Source organism: Tamandua tetradactyla, chromosome 8 (genome assembly GCF_023851605.1).
Source record: "Tamandua tetradactyla isolate mTamTet1 chromosome 8, mTamTet1.pri, whole genome shotgun sequence".
In the NCBI taxonomy this organism is placed as follows: Eukaryota; Metazoa; Chordata; class Mammalia; order Pilosa; family Myrmecophagidae; genus Tamandua; species Tamandua tetradactyla.
The window spans coordinates 109,502,775-109,528,587 of NC_135334.1; the positions used below are offsets into that span (position 1 = coordinate 109,502,775).

General features: G+C 34.3%; 1 protein-coding gene and 1 pseudogene across 4 annotated transcripts in view; one reads left to right on the forward strand and one right to left on the reverse strand.

The window, feature by feature from the left end:
• Window positions 1-25,813, forward strand: part of HIPK3 (homeodomain interacting protein kinase 3) — a 142,468-nt gene that overhangs the window by 13,057 nt on the left and 103,598 nt on the right. The gene's annotated exons all lie outside the window — the stretch shown is intronic.
• On the reverse strand, window positions 22,146-23,042 carry LOC143644846 (KATNB1-like protein 1 pseudogene; annotated as a pseudogene).

The following is a 25,813-nucleotide window of genomic DNA, read 5'->3' on the forward strand; positions in this document are numbered from 1 at the left end:
GGCAGTTTGGCGGTTCCTCAAAAAGCTGAATATAGAATTGCCATACGATCCAGCAATACCATTGCTGGGAATATACTCAAAGGACTTAAGGGCAAAGACACAAATGGACATTTGCACACCAATGTTTATAGCAGCACTATTTACAATTGCAAAGAGATGGAAACAGCCGAAATCTCCATCAACAGAAGAGTGGCTAAACAAACTGTGGTATATACATACGATGGAATACTATGCAGCTTTAAGACAGGATAAACTTATGAAGCATGTAATAACATGGATGGACCTAGAGAACATTATGCTGAGTGAGTCTAGCCAAAAACTAAAGGACAAATACTGTATGGTCCCACTGATATGAACAGACATTCAAGAATAAATTTGGAATATGTCCTTGATAACAGAGTCCAGCAGGAGGTAGAAACAGGGTAAGATAATGGCCAATTGGAGTTGAAGGGATACAGACGGTGTAACAGGACTAGATATAAAAACTCAAAAATGGACAGCACAATAATACCTAATTGAAAAGTAATCATGTTAAAACACTGAATGAAGCTGCATCTGAGCTATAGGTTTTTGTTTTGTTTGTTTTGTTTTGTTTTGATTTTACTATTATTACTTTTATTTTTTCTCTATATTAACATTCTATATCTTTTTCGGTTATGTTGCTAGTTCTTCTAAACCAATGCATATGTACTAAGAAATGATGATCATGCATCTATGTGATGATGTTAAGAATTAATGATTGCATATGTAGAATGGTATGATCTCTAAATGTTGGGTTAATTTCTTTTTTTCCGTTAATTAAGAAAAAAAAAGAGAAGGGATAATTGGAGCTGAAGGGATACAGACTGTACAACGGGACTGGATATAAAAACTCAGAAATGGACAGCACAATACTACCCAATTGTAATGCAATTATGTTAAAACACTGAATGAAGCTGCATGTGAGGTATAGGTTTTTTGTTTTTGTTTTTGTTTTTGTTTTTTTTTCTTTCTATTATTGTTTTAATTCTTATTCTGTTGTCTTTTTATTTCTTTTTCTAAATCGATGCAAATGTACTAAGAAATGATGAATATGCAACTATGTGATGTTATTAAGAATTACTGATTGTACATGTAGATTGGAATGATTTCTAATTGTTTTGTTAATTCTTTTTTTAATTAATAAAAAAAAGTGTCAAAGAAAAAAAAAACAAATGCTGCAAAATCAAAAAAAAAAAAAAAAAAAATTTCTCACCGGTAAACTGTAACTACTTTAAAGCCATTTTCAGTCAAATGATTTATAAGCTTAAAAAATTTTGTTCCATGGAATCAATGGTTAATGTTAATTTTTCAGTTTACAATGTGTTAGCTATTAGTAAGCATGCAACTTCAGTTTTCTTAATCTTCCTTTTGTCTTTTTATGTTGTGGCATTTAAAAAATAATTTTCAGATGGATAAATCTGAAGAAATAATTTTTCCTTATCAAAATTCTGATACATATAAATTTTTTTCTTTTGCATTTTGTTTTTATTTTTTAGCTGATACATGTAATTTATAGTACTATGTGTTGGGAGTGTTGCATTTTAGGCCAATGTAAAAAAATTCTGAGTTTTTCTGTTGGGCCTGTAATAGATGAAAGAAGTATTTATGTTGTGACCTTATTAGGTCAATATTAATCTGCAGTTTTACTGCAGAGTTTATCACAAGCAAGCCAACAGTATATCCCTTAAAAAAAGTTAATAATTAGATGTAGAGTCAAACAGAAGCAATTTTAATAGATTTCTAGGAATTCAGTGTCCTTTCGTTTTAAGGTACTGTTTTCCTTTTTAGGTCTTTGTGACTTAGGTTATTCTCCTTCAGCTTTTTCTGGATTTCATAGGAGACCTTTGTAATTCTCTGTCCCATTTCTTTCCTCAAATTTGTGATAACAATAAAAAGATATCTTTTAAAAAAAAATTTTTATTAATGAAACCAATCAAGTACAATATGAACATTCTTTTTTTTCATCACGGTTGTATATTTATCATCATGATCATTCCAAACATTTGCATCAATTCAGAAAAAGAAATAAAAAGAAAACAAAAAAATTCATACATACCATTCCCGTTATCCCTCCCTTTCATTGATCACTAGCATTTCAGTCTACTAAATTTATTTTGACATTTGTTCCCCCATTATTTATTTATTTTTAATCCATATGTTTCACTCATCTGTCCATAAGGTAGATAAAAGAAGCATCAGACACAAGGTTTTTACAATCACACAGTCACATTGCAAAAGCTATATCATTATTCAATCATCTTCAATTGTATAATGTTCCAAAAACATGGCTACTGGAACACAGCTCTACATTTTCAGGCAGTTCCCTCCAGCCTCTGTTACACCTCAACTAAAAAGGTGCTATCTATTTAATGCGTAAGAATAACCTCCAGGATAACCTCTCGACTGTTTGAAATCTTTCAGCCATTGACACTTTATTTTGTCTCATTTCACTCTTTACCCTTTTGGTGGAAAAGATTTTCTCAGTCCCTTGATGCTGAGTCCCAGCTCATTGTAGGATTTCTGTCCCACGTTGCCAGGAAGGTCCACACCCCTGGGAGGCATGTCTCATGTAGGCAGGGGGAGGGCAGTGAGTTTGTTGTGTTGACTGGAGAGAGAGGCCACATCTGAGCAAAAGAGGTTCTCTTGGGGGTGACTCTTAGGCCTAATTTTAAGTAAGCTCGACCTATTCTTTGTGGGGTTAAGTTTCATAAGAACACACCCCAGGATTGGGGGCTCAGCCTGTTGCTTTTGTTGTCCCCCACTGCTTGTGAGAATATCAAGAATTCTCCACTTGGGGAAGTTGAATTTTCCCCCTCTCTCACCACTCCCCCAAGGGGACTTTGCAGATACTTTTTTTATTCACTGTTCAAGTCCTTCTGGGATTTATCAAGGCCATCACTCTGGACAAACTTACAAAATCTCACACCCTACTCAAGGTTCCATGTACTTATGGTGTTCAGTTAAGCTGTCCACATAAGTTATAATAGGAAATGCCCTAGTCAAAACATAAATTTTGTACCAAATAAATGTTTTTTGCTTTAGTCTCACATGTAAGTTAAAGTTTTAAAATATTACCATCTGTTTTCAACACCCTTCATTATTGACATTCCTTTGTTCTTCCTCATTTTTTTGTTCTTCCTCACATTTTTAAATTTGTACATTTAGTCACTGTCAATATTTGCTCTAGGCATTCCTAGATTATACCATCTCAGTCTTTATTGTCTATCTTTCCTTCTGATTTCATTTGTACCCCCAGACCTCCTCCCTCTATCATTTTCACAGTCAGCTTCATTCAGTGTACTAACATTGTATTGCAGTTAGGTAGTATGTGCTATCCATTTCTGAATTTTTACCATCAGTCCTGTTGCACAATCTGTATCTGAAAAAGGTATCTTTATATTTCTTAACACATTCTCATTTCTATTCCTCCTGTGTTCTCACTTGATACCACAGAGAGTTTTCTGAAGCACCTTATCTGAAGCCACTGGGAATGGCCATTGCAATTGACAAGACATACATGATAGTTTACTTTGAAATTTAAAAGAGTATTTCTGAATTAGAAAGGTTGTTAAAGGTACTGCACAGAATTCTTAAAAAAGAGCATATACATAAAGTCGGATATCTGATAACTGAAATATGAGTAGAGGGAGAATATAATTATAGAGATTAAAAAAAACCTTTGAATTCAGTATGTAGATCACATTAGGACCATATCTTAACATAATTTGGAAAGAAGAAATAGTTGACCTTTTGTTAAATTGTTTTCAAACCTCAAAATGACTTTCTTAAAGATTCTTCAAGGGCTGTGCAATGGTGGCTCACAGGCAGAATTCTCGCCTGCCGTACCAGAGACCCGGGTTGGATTCCTGGCGCTGCCCTTGCCAAAAAAAAGATTCTTTGACACCAAAAATACTATAATCAAGCTTATGTAAATGTAAATATTTGTCTTTCAGTTCCTCCAAATGCAAAACTATATTATTTGTGTTGAGGGGATTGGGGGGCAGCCACTGTTCTCAATTCACTGGTTTTTAGAATTCAAATACTAGTGATACACATTACATTCAGGTATGAATATAGAACTTTGTACTATTAGAAATAAGAAATGGGAATATTAAGATTGTTTAGAGTAGCCATAATTTTTAAAGTTTTGTGAACTTGACCTTTGATCCTATAGATGTTCATTTAGATTTTTGAATCATATCTTATAAAATCGTATTTGTCAGTAGAATTTCTTCCTTCTTTATATTGCAGTGTTGGCAGTAGACATTTGATCAGTTATTTATCTGGGATCCGACTTCATCTGTTTGAGTTGTTTCGAGGTAGATTAGGTTAGAGAGGGTTCTGATAAGAATCATTTGATTTTTACCTACCTGATTTTTAATATTTGATGTTTATTTTTGCCTGAAGGTAGTTACATGGAATTTTATAAGAAATACAAAATCATGGTGATTCTTTTGGAACAAATTTTCCTATAAGGTAGAAAAGCAGTGCATTTAGTTTTCTTTTAAGAGAATTGTTTTCACTACCCAAACCTACAGAACTGTTTACTTTTTATAACAATTCATTGGTAGATATTGGTCATTGTATGAAGAATTTAAATTAAAAATGTCTTTTGTACTTAAGTTTTATAAACTAGATTTGAATTGTTAATCATAAGGCTTACTTTAAGGAAGAGTGTGTCAGGTAAACTTTTTTGTCAACCTGTCAGTATTTCTAATTTTTTATTTTACATAGTTTTTAAAAATATAGAACACTTTACCCATTAGTAAGAGTAGTCTTTATGTACAGTTTTGAATTAACTTTTTATAGCCCTTCAAAAGTAAAAATTTGTACTGATGGCTGGGTGATTTCTAGCAGCTTTGAAATGTCTAACAGATCATTTTCTGTTCCAAAAGTTGGAACATTTTGCAAAGTCAAATGAAGCTTGTTATTTAACATGCTGATTTGTGTTATAGTCAACACATTCTCTAAATGCTTTGTTCACAATACTGCTGGAAAATACCCAAGGCTTTAGTATTTTTAAATAGATGTTTTTGTAGGCACCTCAGACAGCAGATCTAATTTAGAAGCTTTATAATATGTGATAGTTCATTTATGTGACAATGTTTATCTCTATGTGAAATGTTTAGTGTAGATAATTTCCTATTAAGTATACTGGTAAAATTAAAAATTTAATGTTAATGATATGGTATTTAAAATATTGAGACTTAATTAGCCAATGATCAAACTCATTTTCTTACACTAAAAAACTTATTTTCTAATGTATCCTGCCTTGTATTCCTAAGAAGACGTGTTATTCTGTCATTTATTTATAAATATGTACTTTAAACAAGGTGATTCAGAATTGGACAGTGTGAGTAGAAACTTTTTATTGTCTGAATATTATTGTTGGTTACGTAGTTCCACTTTCTAATTTCTATCCATAGAATTGTCTTTAGACTAGAATCGTGGTTCTCTGTGTTTTAAAGAATGAATAATCCTTCCTTTTTATTGTCAAAGGATTTTTTGGATCACATAATGAAATTCTGCTTTTAGTTTCAATTGATTGAAGAAATTACATAATGACAATAAATTCCAAAAACTACTATGAATTAAGTAATAATTTTAAATGAGAAAATTCTCCCTCAGTGCTTATTAATAGTTTTTTTAATTAAAATTGTAGTTTATCCCTGGGACTCATTGTGTGACTGATAGTTCTAGATATTAGGTGTTCTGGGTCATGCCTAAGAGAATCAGCAATTCATTTACAAGTAACCTTCAAAGAACAGCCTTGCACAAGAAAGACATCTAAAATTTTATACCTATCACACATATTCTTTTTTTTTTCCATTTAATTTATTGTGTGACAAAAACTTGGACCTACACAAGGGTTGCAAGAATAGTACAAATAATTCCTGTGTATCTTTCCCAGATTCTTCAAGTAATTGTCAAAAACTGTGAAGGATATTACAAACTAAAAAATTAGCCATGGATACTGGCAGAAGGTCCTAAGTACCAGAGTCAGAGATTGTGGTGGATTGACTTGTGGACCCTAGTCTGCACATGTTCTTAGTCTTGAGCCACAGACCTAGTGGGTGTGGACCCATTGTAAATAAGACCTTCAAGGCATTACTTCAGTTAAATGTGGCCTAACTGAATTAAGTTGGGCTTTAACCTCGATTACTGGAGTCCTTTGTAGGCAGAGTGAAGGTTGGGAAAGAGAAGTCCTGGGCAGCCACCAGAAGTCAGCAGAACCTGGAAAAGAAAGGGGAAGCCACTTCCATGTACATTGCTATGTGATGAAAGCCAAAGTCCAAGGCTTGCCGGCAGCCAGCCCCAGAAAACTGCAGTCTTCCTTTAGGGAAAGAGCTTTGTCTTACTGACACCTTGATTTTTGACTTCTAAGCTCAAAACTGTGAGCCAGTAAATTTCTGTTGTGTAATCCAACCCATTGTATGGTATTTGTTTTAGTAGCTGGGAAGCTAATTCAGAGATAAAGGATTTTCTATGTCAGTAGCAATAGCCAGTGTGTCAGTATTTGCACTGGTTCCCCAGCTCAGTTCCCACAGGGTGACACAAACAGGGCCAGGTAATACATGCACAAAAAGATCTGCATTACAGGAGAAAAACCCTAAGTTTAGGAAATGTGAATATTTTATAATGGGTGTAAGCTTCTGTGACCTTTACTCCAGAGGGAGACATATTTATAATACTGGATAGTAAACAACTTGCCCTTTGCTCAGAAGGAAGACACTATTCCTATCTTCCAAGGCTTCCTTATACAAATATTCTTGATAAGTGAGTCCAGAACAAAGGCAGTCAGTGCCTCTGTTTACAAGATTGTAGAAGCTGAGAGACCTGGGGAGAATTGTATTCAAATAGTAATATCCTGTTATTCTTCAAACTTTTACCCATTGGTTTTAGTATCCATTGATGATTCTTGTATGAATCAATTACTATAATCATGGTTGCCTGTGATGACTTTTTAATTACATCAGTCTTTTACATTTATTAATTGGCTTTTCCCTCTTTCCTTAACTTACTCTCCATGTCTGTAAATCCTTCCAGTGCAGCTCTTGGAGGGCTTGAGTCTGGGCAGCCTGAAGACCAAAGAACACTTCAAGCACAGAGTTAGACATGAATTTTATTGGGATTTAAGAGCAGGAGAAGATTCTTTCCCAGTGGCGGCCAGTTGGGAAATGGAAGTTAATGCTCCACAAAAGGGGCTGGGGAGTGCAAGGGCTTACAAGGGTTTAGGACAAGTGTGTGAGAACAGAGTTTCAGCAGGGTCTCATGACACAAGGGTTTGGAGATTTGTTATCAGCAGTGATCAAGGGAGGGGATTTTTAGTGCTTTGTTTATAATACCAACACATTCTTCCACTCTGCCTGAGGAGATTGGATGACCTTTAATGTCTGTCCGGTCATTTCATTGTAGGCAGCTACGTGCAGTTCAGTAATTTATTCTTTTTTTTTTTTAATTGTAGAAACAAGAATTTAATGAAATATTCAGGTCAAGAACTTGCTATGTACAACAAAAATATTGGCCCTAACCAATTGGTTAAGATGTTTTCCCTTTTATACAGAAATTCAATTACCCTCCCAGCTCCCCACAAAAGTAACTTATTTTTAATATGGGGGTGGGGGGTGGGAGCCTGGGTCCAGGGTTTCTCTACTCCTCTTCTCCAGGATTACATCCCAAGTTAATTATATTCATGAGAGCCTTTCTTGAAGGTTCTACATTGACAGAAATTCAGGTTAAGTATAAGGCACCTCAATCTCAGTTTGTCTGAAATTAAATTCTGCTTTTCCCCTCAATTCTTCTTTTCTTCCTGGTTTTTCCTATAATCATTTGGCTCTCAGTTTTTCAATCCAGAAACATGGTTGTGTCAATTCCTGCATTTCTTCACTCCTCACGAAGTTCTGTGGTTCTTCCTCGTAGCTAGGTATCCATTGATATCAATTCTAGACTTTATTCCCTTAAGAATTGCCTTCGCACAGTTCCTAATCAACTGTTATCTGCACTATCCCTTATAAGCCTTTTTACTCCTCACCCCTCTTGCAGAGTCCTGATCAGCTGCCTTTGGGAAGAATGCTCTCCTATTTGTAAGTCCCAATAAAATTCATGTCTAACTCCATATCGGATGTGTCCTTTGATTTTCCAACTGACCCTAGTCCTCTAAGAGCTGGGTTGAAACACTGTACACTCTGTCATTCACTTTGCCCTGTCAAACAGTTGATAGTTGAAGTCCAGCCAACCCCTTTCCCTTTCTTCCCAGTGTGCTTTGTTTCCATGCACGTTTAATGCTTTCCCTGTGAACCTGATATATCTAAAAACACATGGCATAATTTTGTTTGCTATTGACCTTATAAATGATACATGGTGTTCTGCAACTTTTCTCTAGTCTGTATTTTTGTTTTGAGAGTTATCCATGTTGATATATGTAGTTTTAGTAGTTAATTCATTTTGCCACACTTCATCAATTCTTACATACACATTTTTTTCACACATTTTAACGTTTGAAATTGCAATGTGTCTGAAAATAAGTGATATCTTAACATAATTGATTGGCGTTTTATCCTTACTCATGGTACATACGAAAATAAATGGTGATTGTAGTGTAAATGACACTTATATTTTTGCATTGTATTGAGTAAAGTACACAGAAAATTAAGTTGTTTCAAAATTTTGTTACTTTTGACAGTGCTGTGGAGAACCTTCCTTTACCTGTTTCCTTGTGTTTGTATGAGAGTTTTTCTAGGTAGGATATATTCCTGGGAGAAGAATTGATGGCTATAGGATATACTCATCATTAACTTGGTTCCCCAAAGTGTTTATACTGCTTACTCTAGTATATGAGTTCCTGTTGCTCTACTCCTTTTCAAAATTAGGTGGTGTTCTACTTTTTTTTGCCATTCTGATTGATATTAAACAGCATCTTACTGATTTTTTTGTTGTTTACTTTTGACTCTGGTTTTAATTTACATTTTCCTTATTACCTGGGGAAGACTTGATATTCTTACAAGCATTGGCTACTGCCTAGTTGATTTTGGAGCTTGCCCTTACGAAACTTATTCCTGCAAAAGAGAAGCTAAGCCTACTTAAAATTAGGCCTAAGAGTTACCCCCAGAGAATCTCTTTAGTTGCTCAGATGTAGCCTTTCTCTCTAACCCAACTCTGTAGGTGAATTCACTGTCCACCCTGCCCCGTGGGATATAACTCCCATGGATGAGCCTAGCCCTGGCATTGTGGGATTGAGGATGCTTTCTAGACCAAAAGGGGGAAGAGAAATGAAGCAAAATGGTTTCAGTGTCAGGGAGATTTCAAATAGAGTTGAGGGGTCATTCCGAAACTTATTCTTATGCGGTCTATAGCTATCCCTTTTCAGTTTTTGGTGTATTGGAGTAGCTAGAGGGAAATACCTGAAAACTGTTGAACTGTAATCCAATAGCCTTGATTCTTGAAGATTATTATGTAACTAGCTTTTAAGGTGTGACTGTGTGATTGTGAAAACATTATGACTGACACTCCCTTTGTCCACTGTATGGACAGATGAATAAAAAAATAAAACAAAAAATATATAAATTATTGGCTGGGGCTTGGGGTATATGGGATGTTGTACGTGTTCTTTTTTACTTTTATTTCTATTTCTGGGTGGTAATGAAAATGTTCAAAAATCAATTGTGATGATGACTACACAGCTATATGATGACACTGTGAACATTGTACACTTTGGTTGATTATATAGTATGTGAATATATATTAATAAAATTGCATTAGAAATTAATCTTGTTGTACATCTCCATCAGAGCTCTTGAGTGACCAGGTGCATGGTCAGTGAGCAGTGTTATTTTGAAAAGAATCTTTTCTTCTAAGCAGTAGGTCTCAATATTTGGCTTAAAATATGCATTAAAACCATGATGTAAACATATGGGCAGTCATCCAGGGTTTGTTCTTCCATTTACAGAGCACAGGCAGGGTAAATTTAGCATAATTCTTAAGGGCCCTAAGATTTTTGGAATGGTAAGTAAGCATTGGCTTCAACTTAAAGTCACCTGTTGCATTAGCCCCAAACAAGGGAGTCCGTCTGTCCTTTGAAGCTTTGAAGCCAGGCATTGACTTCTCTCTAGCTCTGAAATTCCTGGATAGCATCTTCTTCCAATAGAAGGCTGTTTCATCTGCATTGAAAAATCTGTTGATTAATAGCCATCTTTATGAATTATCTTGGCTAGATGTTCTGGATAACTTGCTGTAGCTTCTAAATCAGCACTTGATGCTTCCCCTTGTACTTTTTTGTAATGGAGGTAGTCTCTTTCCTTAAACCTCATGAACCAACCTCTGCTTGCTTCAGACTCTGTTGCAACTTCCTTACCTCTTTCAGCCTTCATAGAATTGAAGAGAGTTGGGCTTTATTCTGGATTAGATTTTGTTTTGAGGTAATGTTGTGGCTGGTTTGATTTTCTATCCAGACTACTCAAACTTTCTCCATATCAGCAATAAGGCTGCTTTGCTTTCTGGTGTTCATTAGAGTAGCACTTTTAATTTCCTTCAAGAACTTTTCCTTTGCATTCATAACTTGACTGTTATAAGAGGCCTAGCTTTCAGCCTGTTGCAGCTTTCCGTGTGTCTTCCTCACTAAGTTTAATGACTTTTAACTTTTGGTTTAAAATAAGAGAGATGTGAGTCTTCCTATCTCTTGAACTCTTAGAGGCCATTATAGGGCTATTAATTGGCCTAATTTCAGTATTGTTAGTTTTAAGGACTAGGATGGCTCTAGGAGAGGGAGAGTGACAGGCAACAGCCAGTAGGTGGATCAGTCAGAACATACATTTATCAATTAAGTTCATTGTTTATATGGACGTAGTTCATTGTTCCGCTAAAAGATTACTGTTTTGGTTTGCTAAAGCTGCTGGAATGCAATATGCCAGAAATGGGTTGGCTTTTGTAATGGGGATTTATTATACATTTACTGTTCTAAGGCCTTGAAATGTCCAAATTAAAGCATCAAGAGGAAGATACCTTCTCTAAAGAAAGCTGCTGGCATCCAGGGTTCCTCTGTCAGATAGCAAGGCAAATGGCCACTGTTGGCCCTTTGCTCCTGGGTTTCGTTGCTTTCAGTGGTTTCAGTGCTTCCTCTCTGAGCTTCTGTGGATCCTCTCCTTGCTTTTCCGGGGCATTTTTCTCTAAGCTCTTTTGGCTTTTTCTGTCTTTTAACCTCTCATAAAGGGATCCAGTGGAAGGATTAAGGTCCACATTGAGTGGGTGGTTCACATCTCAGTTGAAATAACTTAACTAAAAGGTCCCACCCACAATAGGTCTGCACCCACAAGAATGGATTAAAAGAACATGGCCTTCTCTAGGGCACATAATAACTTCAAACCAGCACAATTACAATAGTAACATCAAAGATCATTGATCAGGACAGGCCACGGTGGCTCAGCAGGCAGAGTTCTCAACTGTCATGCCAGAGACCCGGGTTTGATTTTCAGTGCCTGCCTGTGCAAAAAAAAAAAAAAAATTAGTTCATTGATCAGAGATCACTATAACATATACAACAAAAATGAAAAAGTTTTAAATATTGTGAACATAACCAAAATGTGATGCAGAGATAAGAAGTGAGCATATGCTGGTGGAAAAATGGCGCTGATAGACTTGCTCACTGTAAGGTTGCCACAAACCTTCAATTTGCAAAAAATAGTATATGCGAAGTGCAATAAAGTGAAGCGCAATAAAATGAGGCATTCCTGCACATATTTTTTTTGGCTTGTATTTTCTCTTCTGTGAATTGCTTTTATATGTCTTTTGCCTATTTTTTTATATGACTTTTGATCTCAGCTATATTTGTTACAAATATCTGCTCCATGTCTTTGGCTTATCTTTATTTCTGGTATCTTTTGATGCATGAAAGCCGAATGTTTCAATCATTTTCCTTTATAAATTTGTGGATTTTGTGGATTGTTTAAAGAAAACCTTTCTCTCAGTGGTGGTGATTTGTTGAAAATGTAACATTAATTTTATACTAAAAGGTATGAAAAATAAAATGTTTTAATTTATATGCTGGCCGGGGTATAATGAACATTGTGAGGCATTTAGAGGCTCAGATTTTTTTTTTTTTTCCTTTACTCTGCTTTGGAATGGAAAGGTGGAAATATTTATAATTGGTGAAGATTTTATCCTCTTTTCTATTTATCCTCCTGAAAGAAGATCTAACATTTTAGTTGGAGAATAATTAAAGCATGTGGATGTGAAACTGTTATAAACTGCTTCAGCTATGTAATTTGTACAAAGGATTGAAATCAGTTTTGGGTAAACTAACTTGATTACTTGAAAATAGTACACAAAACTTTGAATTTACAAATGAAAGCATATTACAAGAATGTTTACCATTGGTTTAAATGAGCTGTTCTTTTCTTCTACAAAAGATGATCTATATCTTTGACCTTGTCAGAGGAACATATTAATAATGTTCATATGTATTTTGTTATCACAAATTAAAGTTTAGGCACTAATGAAGAAACTTAAACTTTGTTTTCTTAACCCTCAAGTTGAACCTTTAAGCTTCCTTCTATTTCAAAATCCTGATATTATGTGTAATAAGAAAAAAAAGAAGGAAAGATATCTTGTTATGGTCAGTGGTGGTGAGACCTATGCCTGTGAGTGTCAATCTTACATTGTCGGTATGATAATTGCAAAATCATGTGAAGAATTTGGATATGGTTCAGATGGGTCTTAATGTTTATTGGTGGGTTGGAAAATTGATTATTATTAATTTTTATTAATATGATTAAATCAAGGTTATAATACCTGAGATTATAAGCCTGAGGAGTGAAAGCTTAATGGTTGCTCCAACAGGAGTCCTCACTGTCTCCTGAGTAATATTTTATAGGCAGTCCCAGCTCACCAAGAGATAGTATTTCAAAACTTCATTTCTTAGTCAGTTGATGAGAATTAATGGCAAACTCATGAATAATTTACCTGCAAAAGTATAACATGATACATATTGCAATAAAAAATAATAGGAAACAGGGTGGGCCGCGGTGGCTCAGCGGGCAAAGTGCTTGCCTGCTATGCCGGAGGACCTCGGTTCGATTCCCGGCCCCAGCCCATGTAACAAAAAACGGAGAAACAGAATACAATAAAACAAGAAAATGTTTAAAAATGTTTCCCTTTCTTCCTTCCTTCCTTCCTTCTATCCTTCCTTCCTTCTCTCTGTCTTTCCTTAAAAAAAAAAAAAAAAAATAAAAAAATAATAGGAAACAGTATTACATCAAAACATTTTGGATTCTGTGGAAATACAGTACTCTGTAAAATTAATGAACTCCAGGCATAATTGACTCTTACCAGGTCATGAAATTATCTGGTAGAGCTCTATATGACAGTGGATCACAGTGGTCAAATTAATTAGTAATTTAGGGTTTCTTCCTTGGAACTGACTGCAGCACCAGCCCCTACTCCCATCCCCTGCTTCTGATATGTTATTCATGTTATGTGCTTTTTCTGATGCAGTATGATGCAAATTATGCAATACTACTATTTGTGTTTAATTTCCCAAAGTCCCTTTTGAAATTGGTTCTATAGAGACTAGATGTTGGGAATTGGTTGATGAGGGTCATGGCCTCTTTAAAACTTCATCTAACTGGCCCTGGTTCCAGTTTGGCATGTTTGTAAAGGAAAGGTAGGAAAACAAAATTTCAAAATTTGTAGCAATTCCTTTAATTTCTCTAGGTCAGTTACCTTGATCCTAGCTGCTGTTCACTTAGTATCTTAATTTAACCTGGATTGTTAAATTAACAGTGGATTGATTTAGAGTGGTGTGCATTCTGCTCTCTAGGATTTCAACCTATTATTTCAGTTTTGAGGGCCCTGAATTTGTAGGACTAGTATTTGCCTAAGGCTTTTCTTAAGAGTAGGTCATTGGTTCTCAGATTTTGCTGTGAATCTGAATGGCCTTGGCAGTTTGTGTGCGGATTGCTGGACTTCTGCACAGACACCTAAATCAGAATCTTTTTGTAGTTTGAAATGTGTTTTTATTTATTTAACTTCTGTTGAAGAAAAATGTAAACATATATAAAAACAGGCAGGATAGTAAAATGAGTCCCATGTACCCATTATCCAACTTCAACAGTTAACAATTTATGGTTAGTTTCATTTCTTCCCTATTCCCATCCACTTCAGCCGCTTCTGTATTATTTTGAAGCAAATCCCAGATGCCATTTCCTCTCTAAATATGAAATGTACAATTTCAGTGTCCCAAATAATTCAATAAATGTTTTTGAACAGGTAATACATGTTTATGGTAAAAAATTAAGGCAGTAAAAAAAAAAAAAAAAAACAAGTAAAAAGTACATTTTTCTCATCTCCCCTAGTATTTTTTTTAATCTAAAGTACATTTTTTATTTGTTTTTTTACAAATCAGTAATCTGAGCCCTCAATCTGGGGTTTGTTCATATGAAATTTATCCCTGCAATGGATAGTCTAAGCCTATTTAAAATTAGACCTAAGAGACACCCCCAAGAGAACCTCTTTTGTTGTTCAGATGTGGCCTCTCTCTGCCAACACGACAAGCAAACTCACTGCCCTCCCCCTCTCTACGTGGGACATGACTCCCAGGTGTGTAAACCTTCCTGGCAATGTGGGACAGAAATCCTAGAATGAGCTGGGACTCAGCATCAAGGGATTGAGAAAACCTTCTCGACTGAAAGGGGGAAGAGAGAAATGAGACAAAATAAAGTGTCAAGGACTGAGAGACTTCAGAGTCGAGAGGTTATCCTGGAGGTTATTCTTACGCATTATATAGCTACCACCTTTTTAGCTAAGGTATATTGGAGAGGCTAGAAGGAAGTGCCTGAAAATGTAGAGCTGTGTTCCGGTAGCCATGTTTCTTGTAGATGATTGTATAATGATACAGCTTTCGCAGTGTGTCTGTGTGATTGTGAAAACCTTGTGTCTGATGCTCCTTTTATCTACGGTACGGACAGATGAGTAAAACATATGGATTCAAAATAAATAAATAATGGGGGGAACAAATGTTAAAATAAATTTAGTAGATTGAAATGCTAGTTGATCAAGGAAAGGGAGTGGTAAGGGGTATAGTAAAAAATACGGGAAACAAAGGCTAAAATATATTGGGTAGTTGGAAATATTAGCAGTCAATGAGAGAGGGGTATGGTATGTATGAGCTTTTTTCTTTTTATTTCTTTTTCTGAATTGACGCAAATGTACTAAGAAACCATCATGGTGATGATATTGTGAGTTTTTGATTGTATACCAAGAATGGGATGATCATGTGGTAAGAATGTTTGTATGTTGTTATGTTTAAAAAAAATTTAAAAATTTTTATTGAGAAATATCCACACACATACAGTCCAGCCATGTTAAACAATCTATGGCTCACAATAGCATCACATAGTTGTGTATTCTTTACCATGATAATTTTTTAGAACTATTTGCATCACTCCAAAAAAGGAACTAAAAAGAAGAAAAAAGAACTCATGTGTCCCATACCCTGCCCTCTCCTCATTGACCCACAGTATTTCAGTCTACCCAGGTTTTACCCTTTATCTCCCCCCTATTATTTACTTATTTTTATCCTTATTTATTTTTACTCATCTGTCCATACCCTCCCCCAGTATTCTTTTTTTAAAACTTTTTTTATTAATTAAAAAAAATTAACAAACAAAACATTTAGATATCATTCCATTCTACATATACAATCAGTAATTCTTAATATCATCACATAGTTGCATAGTCATCATTTCTTAGTACATTTGCATCGATTTAGAAAAAGAAATAAAAAGACAACAGAAAAAGAAATAAAATGATAATAGAGAAAAAAAGACTATACATATCATACCCCTTACCTCTCGCTTTCATTTACCCCTTACCCCTCGCTTTCAAAACAAACTGAATTTATTTTAACATTTGTTCCCCCTATTATTTATTTTTATTCCATATGTTCTACTCTTCTGTTGATATAGTGGCTAAAAGGAGCATCAGACATAAGGTTTTCACATTCACAGAGTCTCATTGTGAAAGCTATATCATTGTTCAATCATCATCAAGAAACATAGCTACTGAAACACAGCACTACATTTTCAGGCAATTCCCTCCAGTCTCTCCACTACATCTTGAACAACAAGGTGATATCTACTTAATGCATAAGAATAACCTCCAGGATAACCTCTCGACTCTGTTTGGAATCTCTCAGCCATTGACACTTTGCCTCATTTTACTCTTCCCCCTTTTGTCCCCCAGTATTCTTGTTGCTTACCTCAAAGGCAAAAGAAACGTACGATTTCTTTGAGTCTTCAGGTATTCATTGCATATGCAAGTAGGTATATGTAAATAAAACTCTCCTTTTTTTATTAAGCCCATTTGTGGTAGCATTTGTGAAATGCACATTTTTCTACATCTTTCTGTCTTTCGTGTAGCAGTATTATCTTGGGTATCAGGCATAACAGGGTAAATAGATTGTTTTTAAAGATTGTTTTAAATAGTCCCTTAAATGTATGTATCAAGGTGCATTTAATGAATGCCTTATTGATGGATATTTGGATTATTTTCAGTATTTTGTTGCTTTACATAATGTTGCTTTACATAATGGATATTCTTTTACAATGGTTGAGTTGCCTGCATTTCTAGTTTAGAGGATATATCCATTTGCAACTTTGTTAGAACATGTCAAATTGCTTTCTCACAATCTGTGTATGGTATACAAGTTTCCTCCAGTCTCACCAATTCCATCTGTTAAACTTAAATTTTTGCTAATCTAATGTAGCTTTAGTTTTAATTTATCTTTAAGAGTGAGGGTGAGCATTTTATAGGTCTGTTGTAGTTTACCAGCTGATGGAATGTGATATACCAGAAACAGAGCAGCCTTTAAAAAGGGGAACTTTTAATAAGTTGCAGGTTTACAGTTCTAAGCCTGTGAAAATGTCCAAATTAAAAAAGGCTATAGAAATGTCCAAATAAGGCACCGACAAGAGATTACCTTCACTCAGGAAAGGCTGATGAAGTTCAGGGTTTCTCTCTCTACTGGAGGCACATGGCTACAATCATGGTGATGTCTGCTAGCTTCCTCTCTAGTCTTGTTACATGAAACTTCCCTAGGGGTGGTTTCCTTCTTTATCTCCAACAGTTCTGGCTGCATGGGCTCTCGTGATTCTCTTCACTCTTGCTCTCAAGCTTTTTTCCAAAAATGTCTCCTCTTTTAAAGGATTCCAGTAAAGTAATCAAGATCCACCAGGAATGGGTGGAGTCATATTTCCCTCTAATCAAAGGTTAATATCCACAATTGGGTGTGCCACACCTCTCTGGAGATAATCTAATCTAATCAAGTTTCCACAAAGTGGATCAGGATTAAACCTTGGTTTTTCAAGGGTACATAATCCTTTTAAACCAGCACAAGGTCTTAAAACCAATTGATTTTAAAAGTTGTTTGTCTTTTTTTTTTAAGCTGTCAGTTAATATCTGTAATGCTTTTTGTAATGGTTTGCTTGTCATTTTTTGTCTTACTTACTTTTAGGAGTTCAGTACTTAAGGGAATTAGTCCCTTTCTTGTCTTTCTTATAGAATTTTTCTTTTTACCCATGTGTACAAGTTTTGATTTAAAAATCTGATAAAATTCACATATCTTTTCTTTAATGGTTACTGTTTCTTAAAAATTATGTCTTGGAAACTTTTTCAAGATTACAAAAAAATAATTTTTTGATTTTTCTACTGTTTTGGCGTTTTAATTTTTATGATTATATTTTTTATCATAACTGAAATATATTTTTTTGTAAATAGTGAGTAGAGATTCAACTTAATTTTTCTTTCAGATGGTGAGGCTATCTAGATATTCCACTGTTATTCATTGAATATTCCAACATGTTCCCAGCTATATTGTTCCCTCTGTCTGTTCATGCACTACTATAAAAACTTTAAATAAATAATGCATTGACATGGATTAAACCCATAAAATTTTAAAGGGTCTGATTCAGGTATTCAGCAAAAAATCTTTTTCTTACCCTTGTGCCCCAGGCACAGAGATCCGTCCCCAGAATGTACCCAAAACATATTTTAATATATTATAGATCTAATCGTTCTTTTTAACCAACCAACTTAATTTTTTTCCCTCCCACGTAACTTTCTTCCTTCCAAGACTTATCATAGTTTTTCTTGTCTGTTTATTTCCCAAAAACCTGCCTAACTCCAAAATTAATCTCATTAAGTATGTAGATGGATATAGGGAGAATTTATATTATAATATGATACTCTTTTCTGAGATCATGATAGTTCATTCCGTTCAAGGCTTTTTTTGCTCCACAGTACTATTTTAAAGTTAAGTTTATTTATATCTGGTGTGTTTATCAAGGAATTTAATCTTTTTTATTGCTGTTACTATTGTAAATATTTTTTCTTCCGTTATATATTTTAATAGGTTGTTAATAGTAGTGAACCTGTTACTTTTGTGTTTTTGTCATTCATTTGTATCCAGCCAGTTTGTTTGTAATTGGTTTTCAGTTGACTCTCTTTTTTTTTAAGCCATAAAATCATATCATCTGCCGATAAGAAATTAAGAAATATGTATATACACACAAGCACTGTTTTCAATACTCATTTCCTTTTTTGTGTGTACTGTATGGCAGGGGTCACATTTCATTCTTTTTCCATGTGAGTATCTCGTTATTGCAGCACCATTTGTTCAATTTTTGTTGTGGTGGTGGTTGTTTTTTCCTTTGTTTGTTTTTGGGAAGTGCATGGGCCAAGAATCAAACCCCTGTCTCCTGCATGGGAGGCAAGAATTCTACTACTGAACTACCCTTGCAATACTCTTTTACTTTTCATTTAATTTCACTAGTACTTTTTAGAACAATGATATTTAACAATGGTGATAACGGTTGGTATCCTGTTAGTTTATGTTGTTCTTAATTTTAGTGGGAACCTCATAAGAATGTGATATAAGATGTTGCAACTCCTTTAGGGGATATTCTTGCCTTTAAAAAAATATTCTTGTATAGAGATGACATACTATCCTGTCATAGCATATGTAGGTATATGCGTATAATATTTATACATTCTTCCATATCTGATATATCTCCACATCACACTTTTTTCTGACATGAAACTTTGCATTTTCTAGACTTATTTCTTCCTGGAGTTTTCCTCTCTCTAATTCCCTGACATTAAAGACTTGATACGTAGAGTTGGCCTTAGAGAGAACTTACTTAAGCCTCTGTAGGTAGGGGATATCACAGAGAGCAAAAGGACGGAGTAGGAGGAGTCTTAGACCTGTACTGATTACCTTAACTGTCTATAGCCAGATAAAACATTTAGCAGGCTTGAGTTGATGTGTAGCCACATGCATCCCATTTGTACAGAGCCCTGTCTAACTGTAACCTCAGCAATAGATTGGTAAAAAGGAGAACTCTAGCTTGAAGAAAAATTCTTTTTATCCTTTGCTGTTGCCAATGTAGCATAGACATGTGTGGATGAATTAGGCAGTATATATATGAACCAGTTCTTAATATTTTTGGGGGGATAATAAAGAGGATATAAGATGAGTGACTTTCCTTCCAACATAAAAAATCTAGAATGGGCATAGCTCAAATACTCCTAAAGAGTGGGAGAAAGATACAGAGAAGGTAGGGTTTAACAAATGACTATGATTGCTGAATCATTATATTGATATTTCTCTTAGCCCCCAATATCTTAGAGCAGTTAGAAGCAAAAACCTAAAATTGTGGAATTATAGCCCATACCAAGCTCTGAAATTGGTTTTACAGCTAATTATTGCAGTGTGCTTTGAAACTTATTGCTTTTTTGTATTTATGTTCTTTTTTCACAAAAAAGAAAAAAATGTTCATTGTGATGATAAATGCACAGCTATATGATGATATTATGAACCATTGTACAATTTGGATGATTACATGGTATGTGAACATATACTATATATCAATAAAAAATTTGAAGCAAGAAAAATGATAAGGGACTTTAAGTGTTTGGAATTATCTGAATGTGAAAGATTTTAAATATCATAATGTGTTGATTGATAAGGAGTTTTTGTTGTTTTTCATTTGTTTGGTTTAATCAGCATATCATTAAAATGAATAATTTCCTAAGCAAGCAACATATTTATTGAGTACCCCCTCATGTGTTAAACAATACTGAAGATACAGTGAGGGATGAAGGAGAAGCAGAAGATATTGTCTTACATTCAAGAAGATTTTATGATATTTTCTCTTTAACAAAAGAGTCACATTCTTGAGAACTCTTATGGTAGCAGATTTTACATATGAGAAACTGAAGACTTTTTGGGAAAAGCAGGCGTGGGTGGTGTGTAGTTGTGCTTGTGAAAGCTCTCAATATATTTTATTTTACCTAAAATATAATATGCTAAATATATAGAGAAGAGTATTAGTCTGTTTATATACCTTAAATTATATGATGTCTTATTCCCTTGGCAATATTTAATATATACAGTAAGACTATATATAATTAATTAAGTTCACTATTCATTCAACTAGTTTTTTTTTTTTTAACACTTGCTATATGCCTTGTAATATTTTAGACATGAAGATCATATTCAAGTAGGAGGAGAGAGGCAATAAACAAATGTATGTCAAAAGATGGGAAATAGTCTAAAGAAATGTAAAACAGGCTATGGAGATACAGAGATACTGAGGAGGGTAGATGAGGCATGTACAGTTTTAAATAGAATAGTCAGGAAGATGCCTCTCTGTTGAGGTGACATTTGAGTATAGGCTTCAATAAAGTAAAGAAATTAGCTATTAGTAGATTTGAATGGAAGAATATTTCCAATCAGAGAAAACAGTAGTCTGACAAGTTTTGCCTTTTAATTGGAATATTTAGAGCATTTACATTAATGTTATTACTAGTATACTTGTGTTTAAATTTTGCTATTTGTTTTCTGTCTCATGTACTCTTTCTTTTTTTTCCTTCTCTTAGAGACTTTTGGATTAATTTTTATTCTATTTTGCTTATTATGTAAACATCTTTGTTTTACATTATCAGTTGTTGCTTTATGACTTACAATATTTTTCATTTTGTCACAACCTATCTTAAAAATATTGTACAACTTCAAGTATAATGTAAGAACCTCACAGTAGTATGCTTCCATTTCTCCATTCCTGTCATTCGTGCTGTTACTGCTTTTGGCTTAAACAGTTATTTGTTAAATAAATTTTTAAAAATTTTTTTATTTTTAAATATTTAGTGATTTTACTCAAATGACAGAGGCTTAAATGGTACAGAACTGAAAATATTAGAAATCTGTATAACATAAAATATGAACAGAAATTAGCCAACTTCATGGATATTTCCATTTAGCATTTGTACAAATATGTATTCACCTTTTAAAATTTTATATTGGTATAGCACATATACATGCCGTGATGATTCTGGCAAAAAAAATATCAGAGATACTAAAAATATTCTTAAGTTTTAAAAATGATGTGGAGTAGGTTTCAGACATCAACATTCTACATGAAAGTAAGGCCCTGATTTAATTCCATGATTTTATCATGCCAGAAACATGGTTGGCTTTAAAATATTTAACAGATATTGGTATCACAACACATTGACTTATTAATAATTAAGGCATTTTCAAACATAGTGCATCTCATTGTGAACAAAAAATGTTTAGCTTTGATTATTTGCTATGTTTTAATCTTTCAGTCTCTTCAACATAAGAAAATAGCTGCACACATTAAGTGTTTTCTTGTAAAATACAATCTTACAAAATTGATGATGATTGGTCTTTGTGGTTCCTAGGAAAGCCCTGTCTTATTTTTCACATAGCATAAATTATATTCTTATGCAGTATCCAGGATTGCATTAAAACCCAGTAGTTCTTAATGTCACCAAATAACCTTATAAATCCCAAATGCAACAAAGGTGAACAATTTTCTTAGTGCACTTTCACCTCACTGAAGTTGAAGCTGCTCCTTTTGGATACTTTCCACTTCATTGTGAAGTAGATTGTTAAGAGGTTCATTAGTGGTTTCATTATGTGGCTTTTTAAAAAAAAAATGTTTTTTAATTTGATTTTTTTACAGTTCACAGTTCTCAGATGAGACTTTTTTTTTGGAAATCAGCCCAGGGATATTTTGAATAACCAAGTACTGTTTAGTAGATGAAACCTCTCAATGCAATTGTAATAAATAAGCATCTACATCCTTAACTATACTGCCAGTATATCCTGGAACCAAAGTAAGATGGTTTTCCTTTTCCCACAATCCACTTAATTGTTGTTTTAAAATCTGAATTTTCCATCATTTATAATTTGTTTTGAATTATATAGTTCTGACCACCTTTTTATGACTGCTTGAAGCCAGTTTAAACCAACTATTACATATTCTTCAAATCTGCTTTTAAGTAGTAACTTTATTAGAGGCAGCAAATCTACCCAGCAGCCAAGTGTTTCTCTTCCTCTGAACTGTTGGTAAGCACAGGAAGGCCATCTACCACAACTCCAAGATCTTCTATCCTCACCAAATAAGTTCACTTATACTTCTCTTCCTCCAGAAAGTTGAAACTACGTTCGCTCTCAAATTGCAGCTGAACAAAACTTGTGCCGTTTTTTCATGACCGTGAGAAACCTCAGTAAAAAACCCACTATAATTTTGATGATGGGCTTTCTGTCTGTGAAGAACCAGAATCACTGGAGTTAACCAAATATGCTCGACATTTAAGGCATAATTTTCCTGGCATGTGCCCGGTACAAGTCACTTCATTTTCTTTATTTGCCATGTGACAGCCCCCACTTCTAGGGGACTGTTTTTTTCTGTAACAAGGATTTGGAAAAGGATGATGAACTTTCTTTCTGCGATAGATCACCTTATGTAGTTTATCTGGGCTTTTCACAGCTTGTCCAAGTGTTCTGTTTATGTAAGCAGCCAACTGTTTTGGAGATTTCTTAACACCTACTTCATGTTCTTATTAGTGAAATTAGAGATCCTTTTACTAGGACGATCAATAGAATGATCCTCAATATTATTACAAAAGTTAAGTTTTTTAACATTGTGGATTTCAGATATCATAATCTCCTAAATACCAGCTCCTCATGGTACCATGGCTTCGCAGTTCAGCTGATGATGAACTGTGCCTGGCTGCCTAAAGCGTCTCTCGGCCCTGGGCCGGGTGCACTCTGGGCCATTCGAACGCAGCCCACTGGGATATCTCCCCCAGCGGGTGCCTCACAGGCTCCTTTGTTAAAGAAATTTTGAAGTGAGAAAGTCTTTAATATTTATATATGTATTTATCATTTTTGTTCTTTATTTTTTTGCATAGATCAGTTTGTATCTGGTTCTATTTTTGTACAACCTGAAGAACTTCCTTTAACGTTTTTTGTAGTGCAGCCCTGTTGGCATGAATCCTCTCAGCTTTTGTTTGTCTGAAAAAAGTCTTTGCCATTTTCAAATGATATTTTAGTTGGATATAGAATTATAGCTTATATTTTTTGGACTTTTTATCTTTCTTCAACTTTCTGTGTCTTTATGCTCGGGTTACTTTAAATCTTTTCTTTTTGTTACTAGTTTTTAGAGTTCAGTTATGTTTTTATAGTCTTAGCAGTTTAATTATATTGATATTTTGTTGGTTTCTTTTTTACCATTTTTGGGATTTGGGGAGCTTCTTGGATCTATGGATTTATAACTTTATAAATTCGGAAAAATTTCGGTCATTAATTCTTCTGTGGACTCCAATTACATGTATGACTATTTGAAGTTGCCCTGTATGTCATTGTGGCTTTGTTCATTTTCTTTAGCTGGTACTTTTTCCTTCTGTTTCTGTTTGCATTGATTTTCTTGCCGTGCCTTCAAGTTTACTGATCTTTTTCTTCATCATCTAATCTGTTTAAGTCTACCCAGTAATTTTTTTCATCTCAGGTAATATATTTTTCAGTACTAGGACATTCCATTTTTAAAATACTTTACATGTCTCTTTTTATGTTCATGCTTCCCTTTAAGTACACGAACACCTTTATAATAGCTATTTTAAAATTTCTGTCTTTGAGTTCCATGATCTTCATCTTTCTGAGCAATTTCTATGAGTATGAGTGATAGGGGTGGTTTGAAAACTATAAGTATCATAGTAATGTTAAATTATTGAAGATAATTTAGAAAAGCCTAGCAAATAGTATTACATGTATTTGTTAGTGGATGAGTACGATATGTCTAGAAGGAATTTTCAGTGTGGCTTTATCTCATAAAAGAATGAGAAATGGATGGAATTTTGAAATCTCTTGAGTAAAAGTATAGAATACATGGCAAAAACATTTATAGATGCAATGGTTTGGAACCAGGATTTCATTTTAGAATTTTCTCTTAAACATTGAAAACTAAGGTTTTGTATTTGATTTGTTAGTAAAACCAAGTCAACTTGTTAACGTGGTTAGAAGTTAACAGGAAACTTCTAGAAAGTGAATATACATTTAGGCCTTTTTCTAATTTTTCTTATTTCCTTATTTCTTCTATCACACCTTCGCTACATGACTTTGGGCCAATCACCTGGTCCCTCTGAGCTTCAGTTTTCTTAATTGCAAATTGAAAAGATAATACTGTGATTAAATGAGCTCTTGTAACTAGAGTATTTATTAAACTGGTGCATAGTAAAGGCTCAGTAGGTGTTAGCTGTTAATTATTATTATTATTAGTAGTAGTAGTAGTAGTATTTTTGGCTTGGGCAGGCTCTGGAAATCGAACCCAGGTCTCTGGCATGGCATTTAATTATTTTTATTATTTCATAACATATTGTGTTGACACTTTCTTGTTTCTGAGTTAAATATTTGATGTTTGTGGTGTTTTAAAATAATGAGCATATTTAATGTAATTCTGATTCTTTAATTGTGGAGAATGGAGGCATTTTGAAATTAATCAACCAATATTTATTGAACACCAGCTCTATATCCTGGGCACTTTGTTTCAAATCTAATGGGAAAGTCAGATGTATAAACTGACAATTATAGTGTAATATAATGGGTACTAACTAGATGAATATAGGGGCTACTATGAGAGCACTGACTGCCCAGTTTTGCTTGGAAGGTGAGTGATGAGTATTTGTGTTTCAAGAAAGGCTTCAGTAAGAAGGTATTGCATTACCTTGATCTGAATCCTAAAGGTGTTTGCTAACTGTTCAAGGGTGGATATGGAGAAGGAAATTAAGTAAATAGAACATAATGCAAAGCACTTACAATCTGGTTTATCTGCTTCTTGTTACAGTTGATCATTTCAATAAAGATTTCACCATCAGGGTAATTTCAAAATAATTTTGCACAGTTAAAACACATGGAAAAACACATGGAATGGGGCGGGCCACAGCAACTCAGCAGGCAGAGTTCTCACCTGCCATGCCAGAGACCCAGATTCGATTTCTGGTGCCTGCCTATTCCAAAACAACAACAAAAAAAACCCCACGTGGGATGTTAACTTAAAACAGTATTCTATCAAATGGTTGTTTTGACCTACCTTCATATATTCTTGTGATACACCAAGGTAGTTGGGTAGAAGATTGAACACCTGTTTACTTACTGTTTTTCTATGGTACTCAAGATTTTGTTGTGTTGTGTTTTGTTTTAAAATTTAGTTTCTACATAGGTCAGCAGTTGCTAGATTGATTTCACATTATGTAAATTTTTTAAGGTGGTGAAGTAGGGTCATAGGGAAAAAAATCAAGTAGGACTTGGTATGCTAGTATAAAATAGTAGATCATTTTTTCATGTTAACTCAGAATTATAGTTAAATATTATTTTCAAAATTATTGGGTACCTAGTGGTTTTGTATCTATAATGTTTGATATTTTATCCCGGAAAACC